The sequence below is a fragment of the Phodopus roborovskii genome, unplaced genomic scaffold (assembly GCF_943737965.1).
Source record: "Phodopus roborovskii unplaced genomic scaffold, PHOROB, whole genome shotgun sequence".
Lineage (NCBI taxonomy): Eukaryota > Metazoa > Chordata > Mammalia > Rodentia > Cricetidae > Phodopus > Phodopus roborovskii.
In genome coordinates this window covers 66527-88796 of record NW_026126029.1, presented here as the reverse complement: position 1 = coordinate 88796, position 22270 = coordinate 66527, and the positions used below count along the sequence as shown (strand labels likewise).

The following is a 22270-nucleotide window of genomic DNA, read 5'->3' as shown; positions in this document are numbered from 1 at the left end:
TTCACCAGCCTACAAATCAAACTGCCAGAGAAACTAGGATAGAAGGAGGATTCTAACAGTTTTACATAAGGACACTCGCAGAAGCAGGAAGGGACAAGGTCCTCAGAGCATATGGGTGGGTATTGGCAGGTAGTGAGTGGAGAGGGAACTAGCACAAGGAAAATGGGAGGAGAGGAAAGATTGTGGGTCTAGGAACATTTGGTCAGGGGAGGAATAGACTTGAGAAGAGAAGAGAAGAGAAGAGAGGAGAGGAGAGGAGAACAGAGGAGAGAAAAGAGAGAAAGAGACTATAAAAGAGTGAGCCATTATAGGTTAGAAGAGGAAACAGAACCTAGAGAAATGTACATAGCCCTACAAGAATGACCCCAACTAACAATTTGAGCAACAGTGTAAAGGCTACCATAAATTCCCTTCGCTGGCAATGAGATCAATGACTAACCTATGCATCATCATGGAGACCACATCTAGTAGCTGATGGAAACAGAAGCAACCTTGGACAACTAAACACTGAGCCAAAATTGAATCCATATGCGGAGAGGGAGGACAAGACCACATTGCAGAAACCCAAAGACACAGCTGATTTGAACAAGGAGGAGCTAATGGGGCTCCAGACTTATAGCTGGGAATCAAACATGGGACTGACACAGACCCCTGAACATGGGTGTCAGCTAAAAGGCCTGTGCAGTCTAAGGGTCTTCAGAGAGAGGGACCAGGAAGTATCCCTGTTGCAAAAAGGACATTGGGGGAAAATCCCTATGGAGGGATACTCCATTAACCCTGAGACAGGAGAGACATTTTAGTGTCTACTTAAAATGACTTGAAGGATTTAGATGACCCCTCCTGGAAGGCATCCACCTACGTGTATAGTGTTGGTTGGATGGGAGGAGAGAGTGGCTGGGGGCCTGGGAAGTTGGGACGGGAAGGAGGGTGGGAGTAAGTTGGAGGGAACTGGTTTGATAAGTATAATAAAAAAAATTACAAATTAAAAACATTAAAAAGATACCAATGTAATTTTCAAAAAAATAAAGTTAATATTTTAATAATTGAAAATTTTTACCTCTATTGACTTTGAAATATCACACCTCCACAGAGAGAACATCACTTCCAGCACAAGTTCTAATAGATCTTAATAATAAAAACTCACAGTAATCTGACAGGGAGGGGAAGGTGAAAATTGAAGGATCACAGATTCAGAGTATCTGGCTACTAGAGATGTTATCTCTACCTATTCTCAGACAAGCGATGTGTTCCTGTCCTCACACTGCCTACTCAGATTGACTGCTATCGCTTCAATCCCTCAGACTAACTTCTCAAACAAAATCATCTCACAGCATGCTCTACTCGCTCCTCTACCTCATCTTCCTCTCTCTGTCCAGCCATGTCACTCCTATCTCCAAATCCCTGCTGCTGGGAATAAAGGCCTGATTCCCATGTCCTGGGACCACCTTAGTGTGAGCTGTTTTTCTTTTAGACAGACTTAGTATGTGTCTAACTAGTGACATAGTGTGTGTGTCTAACTACTGATTTAATGTGTGTGGATAACTAGTGACCTAGTGTTGGTAGCTAACTAGTAACTTAGGTGTGTAGTTGACTAAATACATAGAAATACATAGGTGCATGGCTAACTACTATCTCAGTGTGTGTGTGGCTGACTATTTTCTTGGAGTTTGTGACTAGCTAGTAAATTAGATGTGTGGCTGACTACTGACTTAGTATGGGTGGGTAAGTAGTGATATATTGTGTGTAACTAACTAGAGACATAGAGACTGTGGCTAACTAGTAACCTAGCTTTGTGGCTAACTAGTGACTTAGTCAATGTGGTTAATTACTGCTTAGGGATGTAGCTAAATATTAACTTAGGTGTATGATTAACTACTGTCTTAGTGTGTGGGGCTAAGTACTGCTTTATTTGTGTGATGGACTTGTGGCTTAGTTTTTGTGGCTAACTAGTGACATAGGTGTGGGGCTGACTATTGATTTAGGTGTTTGTCTAACTAGTGACTTCATATGTGTCGCTAAATAGTGAGTTAAGTATGTGGCTAACAAGTGGCATGGTGTGTGTGGGTACTAGTGAGATAGTATGTGTGGCTAACTAGTGGGTTACTTTGTCTCTAACTAGTGGCTTACACTTAACTACATGTGTAGCTAAATAGTGACTCCACTTAGTAATCTGATTGTTAGGAACTAGCAGCCATTTGACCCCCCCCCTGAAGATGGGCGGGACCCTCATGGCCATGTCATTGCTACATCAGCTTTACCTGACGGCTCAAGGTTTACCTGGCAGCCAGAGGACTCAGTTACACATGTGCAAGCCTCCCCTTTTAAAGCAAGTGCCCCACACCCCCCTCTTTCTCTCGTGCTTTCAGTTGGCCACCAGCTACCCCTTCTTTCTCACCCTTCTCTCAACAATCTCCACGTGGGCGCTGAGTCTCGCGTTTGTGTTTCTTAGGCATTAGCTGTACAGCAAAAGAACAACATTGGTGCCGAAACCCAGGCAGGCTCTACATGAGGGTCACTGACAGCTGTCTGCTGGTGGGCGGCCAGCCAGAAACACTCAGGATCTTGTTTCAGATACCAGCGTTCCACCACCATCCCCCCCCCCCCCCCGTTCACTGGAAATACCATCCCACACAGGCTTCAATTAGGTAAGGTACCCTTTTACATTTTAACCCAATTCCTTAAGGTCAGGTACATTCCATGGGTGGAAGACATACTGCCCAGTGTGGTATATCGGCTCTGCTCTCAGACTGCTGAGTATTTCCGGCCTCTGTTGGTCCTGGCAACGTTTTCGGGCTAACGAGCTTCGAATAACACTCTGCCATTCTCTCGAATCATGTGGCCACACTCTTGGGCTGATGAGTTCCAAGACTGCATGGTCACTTTCACTCCACCCATGGGGAATAAACCGACCAAGGAAATATCCCCCACCACTCCACTGGGATGCCTGATAGAAAATTTAAAACCCTTTCACTTAATGCCACTTGTAAAGTCACCCAGACTTATTTACCTTTGTACTGAAAAGTAGCCTAGATATCCCCTAGAAAATAATTCAAATTGGCCACGTAACGGCTCTCTAGATCCCGATATTTTATGGGATCTTTCAAATTACTGCCAGGGAACAGATAGATGGAAGGCGTTTTTTTTAATATCTCTGCTAAACAATCTCTTTCCCTAAACTTGTTTCGGTTCTCTTCCTGGCACGCTCAAATTCTCCTGCCTGCCCCAGCTGCAACCTGTCTCAGCATGGTGGGCTGGGCTGAGGCAGCATCTGCTCAAGACAAAATTACATCTCAAAACTTTACGATTTCTTTCAGCTGTTGGGAATATGTTTATGGCAGCCACCATCTTGACCATGTGGCCTAGCTTTACCCACCATGGTTCTTCTTTCTGCTACATCAGCCATCTAGGCAGAAAGAGTCTAGCCAGCTTCTGCCACCAACAGAACCTGTAAGTCATTTACCGTTTGCCTTTTATTCTTTGTAATATCTTTTTTCTCTGACTATGTTATACATAGCTTCACACTCTTGTCCTTCTCAATTTACCCAGTCCTGAATAATATATCTGTACATTCGATTTCAACTTAACTTTATGTAAATGTAAGCTAACTTCATACAACTTAAATTCAACTGTTCTAAGTCTTAAATATTTCTAAATTATTATGTGCCTTTAAATGGTGGAATTTCAGGACTGAAAAACAGGACGCAGCACCACAGGAAGCTGGGAAATGGAGTCCTGGAGCCTCAGAGACCAGAAGAAGTTTAGGAACTGAAAAGATCAAAACAAGCCCAGCACATGCCGGGAACTGTAGTTAGGGGCCTTGAAGTCCAGGGGAGAAAAGAAAGAAGCAGCCACACAGCATGCTGGGAAGTGCAGTTCTGGACCCCAAAGTTTTTAACCGGAAGTCCATTCATAGAAAAGCGGACACAAATCATGCTGGGAAATATAGTCCTTGGCTGCCAAAGATGAAAATAAGAAGTCCCTGGGCAGGGAAGCAGGAAGTGGCCACAGAGAATGCTGGGAAATGGAGTCCTGGGCCTCCAAAAACTACAAACTGGAAGTTTCATTGCTGAAAAACAGAAAGCCACCGCAGAGCATGTTGGGAACTACAGTCCCTGGCCAGTACAGATAAAAACCGGAAATCCCTGGGCATAAAGGCAGGAATCGACTGCACAGGATGCTAGGAAATGCAGTCCTGGACATGAACATCCAAACCCAGAAGTCTCTGGGCAGCGAAGCAGTAAGCGGCCGCATAGGATGCTGGGAAATGCAGTCCCATCCACAGCAGTTACAAAAGTTCCTGATGGCCTTGGCTCAAGTCAGCCTTGGCTGCGATCTGCGAGCAGAAGTCATGCCCCACCCTTGATGATTGACCTGAGTCTCTACTGCCAGGTTTCCCTTGCCAGGAAATCCAGCCCTCGGCATGCAGCCTGCCCCTCTACCTTTATAAAGATAGCTGACATGTCCCTGCCCAGTCAGCCTGTAGATCACACCCTCAGCAGACCTCATGGCCCAGAGGCAGGAAGTGGGGTCTGTAGTGATTGACAGCTGGAGGGGCAGGGTATGCGGTGACTGACATTACAAGGGCCTGGAGGGGTGAGCTCTGTGATGTCACAGGAGCCACACTCATCATCCTCAGGGTTTTTACTCTCATAACCAGCTCACCATGGCCACTGCCCTCTGGGTCCTAGCATTGCTGCTTAGTAACCTAAGAGTTTGGTAGGAGACTCCTGCCATGCCCAGCTGGGGGTGGAGATGGTGAGGGTAGGGAAGGAGGGCAATTCCTGCTCACAGTCACAATTTCCTGTGATGTCACTGCCAGGACCAAGTCCTGTCTGCACCATAGGTAATACCCAGACCCCGGCCCTGCCCTCGGGGACCCTAGGAGAGAAAGTGGGGAAGGGCCTGGTGTGGTTGAGGGCAGGGCCTGGAGAGGGTCACTGATTGTGACCTTGGACACTGTGACCTCGGGGTAGGGGACAGGTGAGCTAGGGTAGTGCTGAAGGGGTGGGGCCTGATGCTGAGCAGTAAAAACCTGCCACCATTTAAATATGCAAATGAGGATACTAAACTGTTATGTAAAGGATGCACTAGTAATTTTGATTATGCAAATAAGCACAGTGCCTGGAAATCTGGAAGTCTGATTGGGGCTTCACATTTGAGTATGTAAATGAGCAAACCCCAGTTTCGGGAATACACTTTAATATGCAAATTTGTGCTGCTTTGCATGCTTTTGCTATGCAAATGAATGCAAGTATTCCCATCTGTTTGGGACTTTGACCTGCAAATACATGCAGGTTAGGTCATTTGGAGGTGTGGCCATGCAAATTAACCCCAGCAGTTTCTGTACTTGATGTCTTCTGAGTCTCCAGGCAGCTCTTAAATATGCAAATCAGAGTGCAGGCAGGGGGTGGGGCCTCCTCTGACCCTGCTCCTGATGTCAAATGTCCATCACAGGCATCTGATGGTGAAGCTGCTCATGCAGGACCCAGTGAGGGCAAGGGCAGGGCCCATGGAGATGGTGAGGGCGGGACATCAGGAGGGGCGGGGCCACAGGGGCGGGTTTAGGTGTACTCCCCTCGGTGGGCCTGTCCCCTAACCCTGCCTCCACACACCTCACCCCATGTCCTGTGTCCTAGCACTGGGAAGTGATGCACTTGAGGGAAGCTTGCTCTGTCAATCAAACACAATGCACCAAGGGCATCATGGGAAATGGGTCACTGCTTCACAAACTCACCAGAAGTCCCGCCCCTTCAGTAACTCTCTCACCAGAATACCCGCCCGGACAGTCACTCACATACTCATTCTCCATCTACAATCCTCATTATTGGGGTGTGGCCGGATGCTGGCTGACAGGGACATGTGGTCCCACATCCGGGAAGATGGCAGCCAGCTCACGCATGCAGCGGTTGAGTGGAAACCACACGGTATTGAAGAAATCCCCTTCCACGCGCTCTGCTAGGGCACCGCCTCGCGCCTGAAGCCCATAGGCGCCAGCCTTGTCCCTGGGTGCAAGGCAGGGACGAAGTCACACCAGGTGCCATGCTCAGCCACACCCACGCCCGCCGGGGACAACTCTTCCTTTTCAGGCCTCACTTCCAGGTTTCCTGGCCCCACCCACCCCACCCCGCACCCACTCACAGAGGCTCCCTGCTCTCCACGTATTCACAGAGCAGTGGCTCCGATAGCCGCGAGAATGTCACACGGGTCTCTTCGTGGAACAGTGACAATTCCACTTCTGCTTCTGGGTCCCCTTCCGCCTCTGGGGCCTCTGGGCATGTGGAACTCGGCTCCTGAAGCTGCCTCTGCCACAGTGGCCTCAAGATGGCCACACCGGTGATGACACTGTGCTGCTGGCCACTCAGCCTGGGCGGGGCCAGGGAAGGCGGGACAGGGCGTGGTTGGCAAGGGGCAGGGCTGGGGTGGGCAGAGGCTGGAGCTCCATGAAGAGGCCCCGCCCACTATGCCTTGGGGGGGTCTACCCCGCCCCTTAAGGCCCCGCCCACCTGCGCAGCATCCTGTAGGCATCGTCCTTGTCCTTTGGCTTATCCAGGATGAAGCCATCCATGGCCTACAGTGGGCGGGGCCAGACGCCAAGGGGCCGGGTCAGTGAGGGGCAGGGCCTCACTCACCAGGACGGTATAGGCTCCAATAATGACATCAGGCGGGTGCAGGTCCTAAAGGGCAGAGGGCGGGGCAGGCTTATGGGCGGGGCCTCGAAAGGAAGGCGTGTGGCCTACCACCTGACCAGAAGGGATGGAGTCGTCCTCACCCTGTGCAGCGTCCTCACCCTGTGCAGCCACGATGCCACCTCCAGCACCTTTAGCTTCGCTGTCTCCTGGGCATATTCGGGCGGAGCCGGAAACCCCGCCTTCTCCAGGGACTCCTGGAAGTGGGAGGGTAGGACCTCGAACTGAGTGGTTGAGTGAATGACTGAATGAATGAGTGAATGAATGACTGAATGAATGAGTGAATGAATGACTGAATGAATGAATGACGGGTATTTGATTGACAGCTGTGTCCCCTATACTTCACGCCTGTAACTCCTCTGACATCACCGCTCCCGTGACCCCGCCCATCCCCTGGGAACCTCTCTAAGTGATTAATTCCTGGTCAATGCTCCCACGCAGAAGTCCCGCCCCGCTTTACCATGTTGCCGGAAGTCCCACCCCGGTTTCCCCGGCAACAGGAACCCTGCTGCCAACCGTGGCATAAACAGGGAAACAGCGAAAACCAGAGGGGTGCACGGACCTAGGGTTGTGATCTCTGTTTCTGCCCTGTTCGCCGCACCTGGAAGTCCCACCTACCGCCTCGATGAGTGACAGGGAATATGCTCTCTGCTGCCTCTTGTGCCGTTTCTGACCTGTTCACTTGGACCTGGAAGTCCAGTCCCTTAAGGCGTTTCCTATCGGGCCCGCAATGTCCGATGCGATCAATTTCCATCCTGGGCTTAAAGCGGATCCAATTTAATCGTCGCCCGGTGGGCAGGGAATCGCACGCTGCACCATCCGTAAGCGGAAGTAATGTGCCGGAAGCGGAACTCAGGCTGCAGCGCACTCCGTCGTGTTTACTTCATGGGTGGAACTCAAGTTGTGCATCTCTTCGTTGCAACCTTTCCTGGGGACCATTTTGTGTGACAGGCCGGAAGCTCAAGTCAGTGACTGGAAGCCTGACGTCCTTGGTTCACAAGCGGAAATCGTGTGTCAGTTTGGCCGGGTGGAACTAGAAGCTTGTTTTCCTTTTGTGTCTTCCGGGGACACTGACAGCCACGAACCAGAAGCTTTAGTTCGTGACCGGAAGGCGGAAGTCCTGAGATCGCAGCCGCTTGTGAGCGGTGCAGGGGACAGTCCCGGAACCGTGTGTTTGAGAAGGAGTTCCTGGGGACAGAGTTGTGAGAGGTGCTCAATGTCTGTAACTCTGTTCCAGTCACTCTAGGAGGTCTCTCCCCCGGCAGAGCCTCAGTAATGACGGATAAACATCAGGCAGGCGGGCACTCTGGTTGCTCCAGCGGGATAGATGGGTCCAGTATTTTCAAAGCAGGTCCAAGAAATTTTCAGGAGGTGGAGGTGTTTTTTTGACCCGCTCTCTGTCCCAGTGCTCAACCAGACCAGTGGAACAGTGGGTGCAGTAGGACACAGGGTGGGGAAAGTGCGGGTTCTGGGTGGGGTGCTTTGTAGATCAGAGTACTAGAACTTTACTCTCTAGAGATAAGATATAGGGCGTGAAAGACAAAAAAGTAAAGTTAGAGAAATGCCCCATTTTAAATGAAGGACAGACTAAACTGGAAAGTTAACCCCTAGCAATATCTGTTCCTTGGAATCTGCTAACTTACCCTCACAAGGCCCTGAGAAAACAAGATACCCAGAATTCAGACTGTCCGTCCTTTCTTGTGAGTCAGCAGGTGTTGAATAGGGTCTTTAAGAAACAAATAGATAACTGCACCTCCGGTTTGCCCAGACAAGATTAATTAGCACACCCTGAGGCCCTAAGGTCTGTTGACCCTAATAGGGAGACCAGCTAAAAGGGTCATGTACTCAATGGACAGAGGGTCCCACCCCCTCCCTAAGCATGGGGTATTTGCCTTTAAAAACACCTGTGCCGGGGGGAGGGGTGGAGGGAGGAGATGGCTTCTTCTCACTAGTCTGCATGCTGGAGGGGCCCCTTTGCACAAATGTTTCCTGTTCATTAAAGCCTCTTGCATGTTGCAGCAACTGGACTGGACATTGAGTTCTTGGGGATACCGATGGAAACTGGGAGACTCCTCATTCTGAGGGTCTTACAAAGCTTGAATTCTTGAATAATGCAGATTGTTTAAAACTGCTCACTGAGTAAGATGTGCTGGCTAACAGTAGTGGTCATACACAAAAATCTTCCTAGCTCCATTCCTCTCTAAATTTTCAACTTTCCATGAAGAATACTCTTTTTATAATTTTGTGTTTGTTAAGTGGTTTTTCTGAGGTTCAGGAATAAAACTCCTACAGTTATAGAGCAATGATCAAGCTTCTGATGAGAGAAAGACAAATTATCAACATTTTGATCTGCTTCCTGCTTTTATTTCCTTACAGTTGGAAGTTCCTGTACAACCAGGCCAATAACACCTCATGCTACAGAGTGGGTGATGTGCCCCCATGGGTACCAAAACTCGATGACCATGTCAGGAGTGGCTCCGTCTTGACAGAAACAAACACACTGGAGGTGTTTTGCAACTGCTGCCATTTTTACTTTAGAGTATTGGGTTTTTATACAGAAATTACAAGGAACATATCTTTGGTCACAATTTACAGACATATTATAAAATGCCAGTAATTCCTTTGAAGCATGAGATAAAAAAAAAAAAAAAAAAAAAAAAAAAAAAAAAAAAAAACACTTATTTTCACCTGCCTGTGGTCAGTGTACCAGAGATTTGGTTTACTGAGTTAGAGAAAAGTCATTGTCTCTTAGCAGTAAACTGTTAAAAGCATTGATAAGAACTCTTGCATTGCTTTACTAAGTTTAGAGGATAGTCATAAACTTTTAACAGTATTTTTCTGTCTTTTTTATTATTTATTTTTTATAACCAAGTCCATTTAAATGAAAACAAACATCTATAGACAATATTTGGGAATTTGGGCGTCGTTCTTTCCAAACCACTTCCTGCTGGTAAGGGGCGCTCTCATGGGGGATTCTAAGAAGATGCTGAAATCCTGGCTGTATTCTGCAAGGCTGCTTTTTCCAGCTGTTTTGAATGTAGGCTCACTTGGTACTCTGTTGCAGGTGGTCTGGCTTGATCAAACCACATTAGTATGGAAGAAATCCACAGCTTTTCGTTTTCTGTGGAAAAAAAATAGAATAGATATCCTTTTCCCCAGTAAATTGTCCTTGAACTTAATGTTTTGAGTCAAAGCATATTTTTTTTTTTTTTGTAATTTATTATTATACATGTCGATCCCAGTTCCCTCTCCCTTCCTTCCTCCTTCCCTCCCTCCCTCCGAATCTTAAGGTTTCTGTGCAGTGACATCTAATGAAATCTCGATCTCCAACTTGGAAGTAATGTGAAGCTTCCACGACTCCCACCACGTAGGTCTCTCAGGGCTGCTTTCTTGCTCACTGTCTCACCCACTGGAGCACCTTAAGCCTAGCAAACAGAGGCTTAAGAAAACAGCACATCAGCACTATGTACAGAGGTAATTTCCACCAGTGGAGGGAGCCCACCAAAGAGCCATTTACAGGGGCTCAGCCCAAACGGTCCAGGGGTGTTTTTAAACCTGAAAAGCACAAAGGGTAGGAGAGCTATCTGATCATTAACGCCAGTCTCCACAGTCAATTTAGTGAAGGTCTCCTCAATGGTTTTATTTATACTTTCTACATGAATTGTTGGTTTTGTATGCACAATGTAATTTTAATCAATCCCCAGTATCTTGGCCAGTGATTTACTTACCTGGGTCACAAAACCTGGACCATTGTCTGATTTTACTACCTTAGGTATTTTGAATCTTCAGAAAATTTTCTTCAGTAATTTTTTTTAACCACATGGTTGAGACAGTCCCATGCACATGAACAGTTGAAAAAGCATACCTGTTGCCTGTTAATGTTTATGGACTTCTCTTCGTCGAGCAGTACCACTGCCCCAGTCCTTTCTTTACTTTTTATAATGTAACTGATCCTGGCAGTGAACTGGTCATCATCTCCCCAGCCAGCAGGATGTCGTTAAGATCTTTGCAAACTCCAGTCTCTTTAACCAACAGTTGATGGCAGTCATGAGTCCCTGGTTCACCAGTCTCCACAGGCAGAAGAGTGGTGGGATGAGGCTGGCTGGTGGAGCGAACACAATCAGCTCAGTCTCTCAGTGAGAAGCAGGCTTTGGTGGTGGGTCCCGCGGGCGTTGGTCATCATCAGTTGGTGGCTGCCAGACAATGCTCTCCAATGCATGGGGGCTATTATTGTTGCTTTATGCCCCAAAGTCAACTTGTCAGCAGTGATATCTTTTTGATAGACAGGCCCTCCCCTTGCTACAGGATCAAGCTTCTTTGACAGATAAGCAACTGTTCTGTCCCACGGCCCTAGGGATTTGGTTAAAACTCCCCAGGCGACCCCCTTATGCTCATCCACATAAAGGGTAAAAGGTTAGTTATATCAAAAGGCTTAGAGCCAATGCTTTCAGCTGGGCCTTTTTATTGGCATCAAATGCCTCCTGGTGCTCTGGGGTCCAGGAGAATTTTTTCCTTAGTCAGCCTGCAAAACCCAGATGTCCCCAGAAATTCTCCTACTTGTCTGGCCATCGTTGGGGAATTTTAAACCCTTGGGACAGTCAGCTCCAGATGAGCTGCCTAGTTCTACACGTGTCAGGGTCCTTCCATTCAAAGGCAAAAAGCAGTTGGCTGGTGGGATGTAACCTCGAACGAGTGGGTTACCCGGCCCACGCCGAGGTCCACTGTTCTTCGGGTAGTCCATGAATTACCTTGGGCTTTGGGAGGGGTGCCAAACCCCGTTTCCCTTTAATTTTATCCGTTCTTAGGGCTAGGACCTTCGATACCTTGTCTTCTTGGGACAGTCATTTGCCAAGTGTCCTTTTTCTTTATAATATGCACACTGTTCCTCCTTGTCAAGTGGGGTCCTGTTGCCCAGGTTTCCTAGCCTGTTTTAAATTTCCTAACTTTCCTTTAACCACTGCAGCCAAGGTATTTTAGTGAAATTCTTTTCCTGTCTTCTGTCATGCTTTTTCTCTGCTCTCTGTCTCTCTACTGTCTTTTGTTTCTCTCCTTCCCTTCTCTGTCCCTTCAATACACTTTCTCTGTCTCTTAACTCTTCCAGTCTATGGAGTTCCTTCCTAATATCTGGGGCCCAATTTCCCCATGAAGACCAGAGCCACCGAAGCTCTCTGGGCTTCTGAACTAGGGTCAAAAAGTGTTTTCTTTAACTTAGCCAAATTGGTGGGCCATGTCACGGCAACTCAGAGACCTGCCACCAGAGCCTGGCGATAGATTTTTAAGGTCTCCCTACCTTCAGCAGTGTTGAAGTCCCAACTGGGGCGCATCAAAAGGAATCCCAAGTCAATCTTGTTTTTTTTTTTTTTTTTTTTTTTTTTCAGCTGTGCTGGCCGCCCATCGGCCCCAGGGATATTTTTCTAGCCTCAAGCAAAAACTGTTGATAATCATCTCAAATAGCCTAGAGATAGAACATAAGGAACTCAAAAAAGGGGGTGATTAGTTTTTCCAATTACAAAGATCTGGGGAGAAGGGTCAGCCCTGGAGGCTGATGTTGGGAATGAAACATGTGTGGTGGCAGGGTCATAAGTCATATCCCTGTCCCTCCATTCCAGCATGGATCTGCCCAGGCCATGTGCGGCCCATGGCTGTTTAGCCATTCTGCTGAAGCTCAGCCCCAGTGGCTCTGGCTGCCCTGCCACATTCCTGAGGGCAGGGGATGAGCATGCTCATTGTCTAGCTGGGTCTCCAGCTCTCCTGTGGATCTAAAGTCAAACTTAAATAGGTTAGTTAGTTTTTGACCCATGGGGAGAATAGAAATGGACACAAACACTATGAACAGAAGGACACACACACACAAAAAAAAAAAAAAAAAAAAAAAAAAAAAAACCAGAACAATCCAACAAAGAGGACAAATCCACACGGCAGACAAATGGCGCCCAAACCAAAGTTACAAAGCAGGAGGGAAGAAAGTCCAGAGGCCTGCTGTCCCCTGGAGAAAAGAAACTTCGTCTCTTTCCCTCCTCCAAACAACCCGGGACTTCGTTCAGGGCGGGACCAAGGGTCTCAGGATACGACTGCTTCCCCCTGTAGTCCTATACAAGTCCTGTGCAGGCCAGGGAAAGATTCAAATACTCGAGTCAAAAACACATAACATACAAGTCTTGTGAAGGCTAGGCACAGAGTCAAGTACTTGAGTCAAAAACATGTAACATCAGATGCATCAGGCATACATCAAACATATAGGTTGCGAGCTCTTTCTTACCTCCAACTGGCAATGGAATTGAGTCTGGGGGTTGACCAGATCTTGGTGGAACTTCCAAAATGTAAGACCCTCGGAATAAGGAGTCTTCCAGTTTCGGTCGGTACCCCAAGAACTCAATGTCCAGTCCAGTTACTGCAACACACAAGAGGCTTTAATTTACAGGAAACATTTGTGCAACTTGGCTCCTCTGACATGCAGGCTAGAGAGAAGCCCCCTCCCCTGGGCCCAGGTGTTTTTTAAAGGCAAACTCACAATCTTAGGGAGGGGGTGAGACCCTTTGTCCATTGAGTATGCAACCCTTGGAGGCCGGACGGTCTGCTATTAGGGTCAACAGACCTTAGGGCCTCAGGGTGTGCTAATTAATTTTGTCTGGGCAAACCAGAGTTAAAGCTATCTCTTTGTTTCCTAAGGACACTATTCACCACCTTCTGACTCACAGGAAAGCAGGAGCAGTGTGAATTCATGTTATCTCAGGGCCTTGTGAGAGGAAGTTAGCAAATTCCAAGGAACAGATATTGGTTTCCAGGTTTAACATTACATTTTTTTGTCTTTCAAGATCATCTCATACAGTTAAAAGTTATTTCTTATGCAGTGCCTTTGGTTGTGTGTACATGAAGAGAAGATGGAGAACACTGGGGTGGACCCTCAGTCATTCCCAATCTGTCTGTAACTCTTAATCCCCCTCCCTCAATTTTCACTTCCTTTCCATCTCTCTGTCTCTCACTTCTCTCTCCCATGTTGCAGATCAAATCAGAAAGGCAGGGACTGCATCCTCCTGAGCAGGATCAACTCCACAGTTCTTTATTATCATCTGTTTATGTTGTTCCCAAATAATAAACTCATTTATCATTTGTCTTCATTCTATTGAACTCAGTAACACACCATCTCTACATGAATCAATTTTATTTATTAAGAATAAAGTCAAGTGTGACGTCTCACATGTTCACAAAATTATACGCATGATGTGGGTTTTCTCTTCCAAGATTGCTTCCCTATTACCTTATATCAAGATGATAAAAAAGGATTTAAATATATACAGGGTAAGAAATACAGATGAACAAAATTATGAAAAGTTCATTGCTTGACCTATATCAGTTTTCTGAGAACATACTGTAGTTCCTCCTACAGGAATACTCAAGGGTATAACCTGCTTTTAAAAAACCATGAACAGACAGAAACTCACACACTGACATCACATGATTAAAATTAAATGGAATCTCTGAACAGATTTCAAAGTGCGAATATTTTCTCTTAAGAGGACTCATTTGTGTAACCCACATGTTTATGGTCTTAAAGTCTTCAAAGTTTTCCTACAACATGATTTGCTTCATGTAAAAGAAAGCAAGCATGAAGGATTGGGCTTATGGAAGTCAATCAATCTGAATGAGGTTTTTGTTTAAATAAAGACAAGTATTACAATGAAACAGGGTTCCCTTATCAGTGAATTCCTAGGGCTTTTGTCCACGTGACTTTGCTTTTAAGAGCAAAACAGAGATATTGCAATGTTTGAACTGACTGTTCAAACTTTTCCAATATTGTTCTTTCCAGAATCCTATGTAACTCAATGTGTGTTGGCTGATGATCATACAACATCCTTTCTAGTAAGATTCCTTTCTATAAGAGTTTTCTTTGGACCACAAAGATTATTGCAATAAGTAAAGTGCACAACTTTACCACAATGATTACATGTACAGGGTTTCCATACACTATGATTTTTTTGTGTGTGATTATAAAGACTAATGATACATAGAAAGGATTCACCACATGGGATACATTCAGTGTCTTTCAAGTATGCATTTCTTATGACTTAAGAGATGGCTGGGATGTGCAAATGCTTTACCATACTGATGGCATTCATAAGGCTTCTCTCCAGTATGTGTTCTTGTAGGACTTTTAAGCACATGTGTTGCAAAAATTTTACTACTTTGATTATAATCATAGGGTCTCTCTACAGTATGTGTTCTTTTATGATGTACCAGATGGCTGTGTCATGTAAAAGATTTACCACATTGCTTACATCCATAGGGTTTCTGCCCACGATGTGTTCTATGATGAAACTAGAGAGTACTGACACGGGAATATGATCTACCACATTGATTACATAATAGGGTTTCTCTCCAGTATGTGTTCATTTATGACATACTAGAGTGCTGTGATGTGAAAAAGCTTTACCACATCGATTACATACGTAGTGTTTTTCTCCAGTATATGTTCTTATATGTATTTTAAGCTGAGCATTCCTTCCAAATGCTTTACATCATTGATTACATACATAGGGTTTCTCTCCAGTATGTGTTCTTATATGTGTTTTAAGCTGACTATTTCTTCCAAATGCTTTACCACATTCATTACTTTCATAGGGTTTCTGTCCAGTATGTGTTCTTATATGTCTTTTAAGCTGACAATTACTTGCAAATGCTTTACCACATTGATTACACTCATAGGGTTTCTCTCCAGTATGTGTTAATATATGACTTTTAAGGCACCCATGTGTTGTGAAAGCTTTACTACATAGATTACATTCATAGGGTTTCTCTCCAGTATGGGTTCTTTTATGACACACCAGAGTGCTGTTTTGTGAAAAAGCTTTACCACATTGATTACATGCATAGGGTTTCTCTCCAGTATGTGCTCTTATATGTATTTTAAGCTGACCATTACTTGTAAATGCTTTACCACATTGATTACACTCATAGGGTTTCTGTCCAGTATGTGTTAATATATGACTTTTAAGCCACCCATGTGTTGTGAAAGCTTTACTACATTGATTACATTCATAGGGTTTCTCTCCAGTATGGGTTCTTTTATGACACACCAGATTGCTGTTTTGTGAAAAAGCTTTACCACATTGATTACATGCATAGGGTTTCTCTCCAGTATGTGTTCTTATATGTCTTTTAAGCTGACCATTACTTGCAAATGCTTTACCACATTGATTACATTCATAGGGTTTCTCTCCAGTATGTGTTAATATATGACTTTTAAGCCACCCATGTGTTGTGAAAGCTTTACTACATTGATTACATTCATAGGGTTTCTCTCCAGTATGGGTTCTTTTATGACACACCAGATTGCTGTTTTGTGAAAAAGCTTTACCACATTGATTGCATGCATAGGGTTTCTCTCCAGTATGTGTTCTTATATGTATTTTAAGCTGACCATTACTTGCAAATGCTTTACCACATTGATTACATTCATACAGCTTCTCTCCAGTATGTGTTCTTTTATGTTTTCTGAGATTATTGCATAGGGAAAAGACTTTACCACATTGATTACAGTCTTGTGTTTTCTGTCCAGTATGTGTTCTAATATGTCTTTTAAGCATAGTATGTCTTGCAAATAATTTACCACATTGACTACATTCATAGGTTTTCTCTACCATTTGAGTTCTTTCACAGAGTTGGAGGAAACTGTGGCATTCAGAGACTTCACCATATTGAAGACATCTATATGGTATCTCTCCAGTATGAAATTTTTCAAGCCTTTGAAGATGCCTGTAACATAAAAAGTTTTTTACACATTCATTGCGTATATTCACAGGATTCAAAACCTTATGGCTTCTTGCATTCCAGCAAAGATAATTAGCACATGTAAAACTTTACCACATGCATGATACTAAAGAAACAGTATATTTATAAAATAAATTTATAACTTGGCCAATTGTGAACAAGAATCCGATCTTAAGTTTTACATTTATAATGCTTCCCTCATGAGGTGTTGTTTTGTTTTCTTTGAAGATACTTGTGATTCAGAGTAAGAGGTTTTATTTCACGGGCCTCATTTATGGCATTTATTTACATGAGAATTCTCACATAATTGAAAAAGACTGAAAACAACTCAGAGCTTTTCCATACTTATTGCATTTATCAGTTTTTCCACAGTATAAATTATACTTCATTGGCCAAATATACCAGTAAAAATGGAAGCATTCACCCATTCCAATGTTCATTGGGATTTACTTCAGTGTGAGTTTGTTCATATCTTTCAGATGATGTTGGAATACTGATAAATTTTAAACTTCTTTCACACTCAACAAATATCCTCAAAGTGGGGGCTAGTAATCATCTTTCCTTTCTTCTCAATGTCCTAAGAGAGAGACGTATGTTGCTTCTGTCCACATTCTAAATTCACATGGCTTGCATTTAGAGTATCATATAGTTTTTATTTTTCCCTAGGTTTTCTGATACAGAATATCTCTGTGTAGACCCGGCTAGCCTCGAACTCACTTTGTAGGTCAGGCTGATCAGAAACTTAAGAGATCCACCTTGTTCTTCGTCATTAATGCTGGAATTAAGGGCATGGGTCACAACTACCTAACTCAACATATGATATACTTATTAAAGTAAGAATAACAAAGAAAAGGTTTCCACTTTGCACTCATGCAATTTGATTTTCTTTTGCTCACAGACATGTGTGTCAGGGATTAATGTTTCTCCACAAAAACCTTCTTGGTACTCATGAACTGACCCTTTCTATATACATAGCAAAGTCACAAATATATAAGCAATGCCTGATTAACTATACACATTTTTCTTAGAAAGTCTTGGACATATAATTATCACCTATACAAGAAATATATTGTTTAAAATATCTGAATATTATTAAACTCAACAAACTGGCATATCTATATCATAGATCTCCAGGTGCTATAATTCAAATGGTGGTATCTGTGAAGGCATTGTTTCCTTCTCTTTTTACATGAATACCTTGCAAACACAGAAGAGCTACCGTTCACTGAGGTACATGGTTTTGTTAGAAAATGAGAACCATCACTATACTTTAAGCTGCACCTTTTTCAACTTTGATCTTCTTAATTTTTTGTAATTCTTTTTGTGTGTCTCTTCAATAAAATTTCCAGAATACATTAAAATATCTTCAGAGCCAAATTTGCATAAATTTACATGTGAAAATTTACCTTCTATGTCTTCTAGAATTTGGACAATGATCTTCCATGGTATGGTCATCCCAAATGTAGCCTGAAATAACAGAAAATATACAATGTATTATTGTAAATTGTACAAAACTTAAATTAATAACTTTAATGAACCTTAGAACCATGCCTCATTCAACCAAGTTTCCTTTTTCTCAATCAAAATTACAGAATAGTATCAATAACCAAGAAATATTTGGTCCCTTATTTTAAAACATGAAGGAAATTTCAATCTTACCTGTATCAGTGAGGTTCCTGTACGTGTCCAGCATCACATCTCTGTAGAGACATTTCTGAGAAGGATTTAACAAAGCCCACTCTTCCTGAGTGAAATGGATGTACACATCGTCATAGGTCACTGCATCCTACAATAACGCAAACATGTTTGACAAAGAAATATGATACTCACAATGTAAATATAAACAACTTTGACAACATACTCATGTAAGTCTGGAGCCTTGCACACTTATTTCATGACATGGACATTATAATGCATTCACATGAACCATTTAGAAGGAAACTGAATAGGAGGTTCACATGCAACATTTCTTGGCCCTTTAATTAGCATATAGCCCTGAGAAAGAAATCCCTATAAACAGACATAAAGGAAGTGTCAAGCTACAAGAACAACACTACTGAGAACACATCAGAAATAAATTGTACAATAGGAACAGCCTATCACAGAAATACTGAAGGCCCTTGAAACAACATCTGTCTTTGTTAGGTTTTCATTGCTGTTAAGAGATACCATGGACCAGAGCAACTCTTACAAAGAAAAGAGGTGTCACGCTTAAAATTTCCAAGCTTCAGTTAATCATCATGGCAGCAGGCATGTCAGCATATATGCTGCTGCAGTCCTTGATGTTATAGTCCTTACAGCATGACTCAGAGGCAACAGGGAGTTGTCTGACACACTGGGCAGTATTCTGCGAATAAGAAACCTCATGTCTGATCCTACAATGATGTGATTCTTCTAACAGGGAGAAGGCCACTCCAACAAAGCCACAACACATCTTCTTTCACTAGTGGGAACTCATAGAATATTGACTTACAGCTGGAGGACCTTCATGTCAACAAACTGGACCCTCTGAAAGTAGTAAACACTTAGGTGACTTGATGTGTTAGGGGGCCTCTGAAAGTGAAACCATCATCCATCCCAGTTGCTTGAACTGTGTTTTTGGAATCCGCACCCTATAGTGAGATACTTTACTCAGTCTTGATAAAAAATAGAGTGATTTGGTCCTTCCTCTGCTTTGTATGCCAGACTTTGGTGAGTCCTGAATGAGGGCATTACCCTCTCTGACTACTAAAGGGAGGAAGGGAAGGGAGGGAAATTGGAGAAGAAGATGGGGAAGAAGGGAGTGTATGGTATGTAAAATGAAAAATAAAAGTTTAAATGAAATTTAAAAAATGAAACAATATATTATTAGAATCTTGTACTAAATGTGACTGGTTTTGCACTCATTGTTTTTTAAGTAACAAAGATTTTGAAAACAAATTCATTCCTAGTTTTTTTATATTCAGATTGTGTGTGAGAGATATTTCCCATGTGTACTTATTACATACCATAGTAGAGGTTGTCAGAAACACTGCATCTGGAGGTGAGGTTGTATTGAGCCTAGAATTTTGGGTTTGGGGGTATGAACTCAGGTCATCCCCAAGTAGAATATGTGCTGTGCCACCATCCAAGACCCATTGAACTTTTTAGGAAAAACAGTAAATATCATTTCCAGATTGAAAACAATAAGAATAAAAGAGAGTACATGAATAGAAAAGTAAATGATCAATGAGAACTTGGTGAGTTAATATTTATATTCTGTATGAGATAAATTTGCAACATAAATTGAATACAGTGCAAATTATATTCCTGACACTTTATAAGAGTATATCTGATTCGAAAGATTCAGGAAAATGGGAAACAGTTAGAATATCTGGAGGATTACGAAAAACATAGTACATATATTGACACAGCATGGCTTCTATACCTAATATAAACATGCAGTGATTGAGAGGTGTACAATATTTGGGAAAGAACAAAGAGAGGAAGTGAAAAAGAAAAGAACAATAAGAGGTAAATACTGCCAACTTTACTCTCAAAAATACAAGGGAAACTCATCCAGATAAACTTAGATCTTGAGCAATGTTACTCAGCTACCCATGATTCTATGTGTTCAGAACTTAAATACATAGACTCATACAAAACTCAAAAGGATATTTACACTGTTCGGTTTCTGACATTCCAGCTATTGATACTTGTTGCTAATAGAGACACCCCACAGTCTAGAGCTTTCTATACGTATGGGGTAATCTCCTGCTATGATTCAGAGAATTATATTTTAATTTAATGAACAGTGTTACAAATTAATGTGTTCTGTTTTTTAAATATATCCGTAAATATAATTGGTATCCACAAATAATTTTTTAAGAAGCTTGGTCCCAAAAACTGACTGAGGACATACAGTCACTTAGTGTAAGAAGGAGTAATCAAGAGGATAGAAGGACATTACCCACAGACATAAGAAATAAATAAAGAAATATGTGTGCAATGACAAATTGCGTTCATTTCTGGCTAATGAGCAAAGAGGAAAGAACCTACAACAGATGGTTACTTTTGTTGTTATTGTTGGGATTTTTTTTTGAGACAGAGATTCTCTTTGCAACAAAAAGCCTTAGTTGTTTTAGGAATATCTTGCTAGACGTTGCTGGCCTTGATCTCACACAGATCAACTTTCCTGTGCCTCCTGAATGCTGGGATTAAAGGCGTGAACCACCACAATCTCGCTCCTAAAACAAATTTTGCATTCAACATATGTTGCCTTCTTTAAGTACTTTCAATGTCTGACTAGTGACAGGATATTGCAAGTTATGCCAGTAAGGCAATATAAGCATTCAAGAGAAAAGATAACACCATAAGTATTTCATAGTACAGGAGTAACATGAAACAGCAGGTCACATTTTACTGGCAAGTCATGAGGGAGAAGTGTCAGAAGATGAGAAAAGAACGGAAGGCAGAAAAAGAAAAGATGAAAGGTAAGGTAGGGAGGTATTGCTTAAGCCATGCCATATTCTAGGTACATTTCTTATAAGGAATAGCTTCTTGTATACTACTTCCATGAGGAAACGGAAGGAAATTTGAGACTCTAGGAAGTCAGTGGGAGTTATCATTCAATGGGACAAACTCAGGATAAGGATACTCAAAAAGTGCAGTACAAGGGGAACACAGGGATCTCCAAAAACATCACCAACTAAGTCCACAGTAGCCATGGGTCTAATAAACACAGCTCCATGTGGTGGGGATAGTTGTCTTCTCAGAGTCTGAAGCAACCCCTCAACAAGACACTGGCCCAAGACAATTGAATTTTCTCCCAAGAATCTTCCTTGTGTTAAAGGTGGAGTTCTACTTTATTCTCGATAGCTCAGGACCTGATGGAAACATCATAATTATATAAACCTTGGGTGTTATTGGCCCTGGGTTTCAGAAGGAACTCTGTTCATTCTCCATGAGTGAAGACCTAAAGAGAAAGTCTTGCTTGCTTTGTCTAGCCCTCAACTCATCACTGTTTTCTTTTCAAACAGTTGTCACCTGGGCTCATCTTGCCCATATGACAGAGCCATGATTTTATCTAGAAGAAAACTGGATGTTTATGGCACACCAGCACCTAATGTTCATTGGAACCATGTAATAAACCCTTGTAAAGCTTGTAAAAGACATAATCAATGGTATGGAGGTGGGCCTTGGGGGTTTGTAAATCATTGCTTTGCTAATTGACATGGATTGGATCCAAATATTTGGAGTATCCTGGGGAACAAGTGTATATTATATCATCCTATTCTGTAACATGCCTGGTTAGCACACAACTTAACTTTTTTCTATTTTTTTTTTTTTAAATTTGGGGGTAGCAATATCTCAGCTAAATAAGTTTTTTGCAACTCCCTATCTCCCAAATATTGGTAAATCCTTTATAGAAACAATTCTCCTCCGCTATGTCACAGCTCAGTGGTAGAATGTAATCCAACACAAGAATGCCATATACAGATATTTGTATTTTCCCTTTGCTTTAACCTAGCAATTCAGAAACAGAGGCAAGAAGTTTTCCCCGAGATTGGGTCTAGCTTGCTCCACATAGAAAATTCTAGATCATGCTGCAAAGCTACACAGAGAAATGAAGAAAATAATGCCATTTAGAACATGCACAAAGTTAACTCCAAATGTGGATACTCCCTTAGCCTAGAGACAAGGGGGAGGGCCTGGGCCAAAACTCAACTGACTTGACAGATTTTTATGATCCCTCCTAAAGACCTCAGCCTCCCAGGGGAATGCATGGCCCATGGGATGGGGAGGTCCCTGGGGGAAATAGGAGGATGGGAGGGAGAGGGAACTGGGATCGATATGTA

At 43.1% G+C, this 22270-nt stretch overlaps 1 pseudogene; it reads right to left on the bottom strand.

Moving 5' to 3' along the window:
* Positions 1 to 5318: 5318 nt before the first annotated feature.
* LOC127218313 (E3 ubiquitin-protein ligase MSL2-like) overlaps positions 5319 to 22270 on the bottom strand; it is a 62641-nt pseudogene continuing 45689 nt past the window's right edge.